The sequence below is a fragment of the Ceratosolen solmsi genome, unplaced genomic scaffold, assembly GCF_000503995.2.
Source record: "Ceratosolen solmsi marchali unplaced genomic scaffold, CerSol_1.0 scaffold30, whole genome shotgun sequence".
Lineage (NCBI taxonomy): Eukaryota > Metazoa > Arthropoda > Insecta > Hymenoptera > Agaonidae > Ceratosolen > Ceratosolen solmsi.
Window position 1 is genome coordinate 8,647,290 of NW_011948421.1, and position 2,838 is coordinate 8,650,127.

Sequence of the window (2,838 nt, forward strand, 5' to 3'; positions counted from 1 at the left end):
AAAGACATAATCGATTACATAATAAATTCCATTTAAGATCTGACACCACATCAAGTATAGCTATTCATCAATCAAGTATACTTGATTCAACTACCATCTTCTCATGCTGCCTCACAAGCATGATTGACTGACGACATCAGCTGACATTGACAACATCAGCATAACCTCAAAGCAACACAGCAATATCCAAAGAAGCCTTTATAGCAGAAAAATCACAAGAACACATCCTTTGAATAATCCAACAGAATTATTTATTTCTACACAACAGTGCAATATTATTATAATTGTTTACACTCATTAAACCTTGTTTTAAAATAAACATATTATATTTTTCAGCCTTGTCCGTTATTGATTTCCTTTAAAATTATCCTGCCGAGAGACTATTGTGAGGTCATGACAAGCATCAAGCAACCTAAGGAACTAATAGCGATGCCACAACTATACTGGTACCCACGCCTCCGTAAGCAACGCAGACGCTCGTTCTTTACTACTTCTTACTAGTTAACAAGCACCCATCACGACAGGACCGCCACTCTACACTCGCGGTTTACGCCCGCATGTAAGTAACGCCGACGCTCGTTCTTACGACTACGACTACAGCGATTCCAGCCAACTCAAGTAAGATACGACCAGACGCTCGTTCTGACATCTTATCCCTACACCGTGGTTCCCACCCACATCGAGCACACGAACGTGCATCAATACCGCAACTGCATTTGAGCTCACGTACACAAACAGTGACGTCACACGGACGTTCTCCCACCACTCCGCACACTACAGCTCACCCCACACCAACTGCTAAGATGACACCAACTTGCTGCCCCTACCAACACGAGTCTCCAACTACAACTACTCAACCCAAAGGAAGAAGGGGAATCACGCTCCAGGCTATCAAGAGTACACGTAAAGACTTATCGCCACCAACATTGATGAAGAAACATTCATCTATTCATTCTATCATACACTCATTTCGATATTCATAGATTATTAACTATTCATTATTTATTATATTTATAAAAGTAAAGACTATAAACATTAAAGGCAGTATTGAATAATTATATTGTCCCTGTTCGGGATTGATACAGTCCCACGAATTTCAAACAAAAGAAAGGTCATACGCGCTGTCCGGCGTACTGCATGTGCGCCTAGACTGACCCGCACGTGCACCAAGGCTGACCAGCACGTGCGCCTAGGCTCATCTGCACGTGTGGACCGGGACGGGTACTCGAGCAAATGTTTACAAACACTACTCGGCAAGTCCGAGCAAGTTTACGATCTGAAATATAATTTACTGCCAGCCCTCACAAAAAAAGGACGCCTACGAAACGTCTAGAAGCTTCGTTTTCTCACGCCAAAAGGAATTTTCTGGAAGAGACGCGTATCGACACTGTTGCCGGCGCTGCAGACGCCGCATGCACAATTAAACGCAACGCGCCATGAGGCGACGCTCATTTGTAATATCACTTCGCGCTCACTCACGCGTAACTGCCGCTCAGTGTTTTCAGTATCTGTGAAGACGACGCGTGGCCATATTTTCGGCAACATAGTTAAGAATACATGCGTGCATAAGAATAAGAACTCGGCAGATTAGATAGTGATTACAGTGAAGCCACTGGAATAGTAATCAAGGGGGACATCAACTACACAGCATCTAATACACCTAGCCTGCAGTTCACCAGGTACACCTTTATATTAATTAATAAACAAGTCACATCTCGCGCTATAGTCGATCGGGCACACTTACGCTCTCTCGAATTAAGTCTCGATATCGTACAGGCCCGCTAGCAGAACCAGGGCACACTTACGCTCTCTCGAACTAACCACTCGACATCGTACAGGAACGCTAGCACAAACTAGGCACACTTACGCTCTCTCGAACTAACCCTCGACATCGTACAAGGAACGCTAGCACAAACTAGGCACACTTACGCTCTCTCGAACTAACCACTCGACATCGTACAGGAACGCTAGCACAAACTAGGCACACTTACGCTCTCTCGAACTAACCACTCGACATCGTACAGGAACGCTAGCACAAACTAGGCACACTTACGCTCTCTCGAACTAACCACTCGACATCGTACAGGAACGCTAGCACAAACTAGGCACACTTACGCTCTCTCGAACTAACCACTCGACATCGTACAGGAACGCTAGCACAAACTAGGCACACTTACGCTCTCTCGAACTAACCACTCGACATCGTACAGGAACGCTAGCACAAACTAGGCACACTTACGCTCTCTCGAACTAACCACTCGACATCGTACAGGAACGCTAGCACAAACTAGGCACACTTACGCTCTCTCGAACTAACCACTCGACATCGTACAGGAACGCTAGCACAAACTAGGCACACTTACGCTCTCTCGAACTAACCCTCGACATCGTACAGCCCCTGAACAGCTGACGCAAGAGTCACTGTGGTTCACACACATTGTCAAAGAAGGACAACAACAGATCGACTAATAGACTATAAACACAGATTATTAAATCCTTCATGAGTTAGAAATCTTACCATTAATTACCCTTACCTGTGACCAGATTCTTCTACTGTCCCCTTACATAATTAAAGACACAATTGATTACTTAATAAATTCCATTTAACATCTTACATCATATCAAGTATGGTTATTCATACACCAAGTGCACTTGATTTAAACACCACGCCATCTTCTCATGCTGCCTCATAAGCATGATTGACTGACTACATCAGCTGATATTTATATCATCGGCATAACCTCAATTACAATACACAGCAAGATCCAGTAAACCTTCAATAATCAAGAATCCAAGAAAACACCCTTTTTTCTCTCTCAACACTACAGTGCAATATTA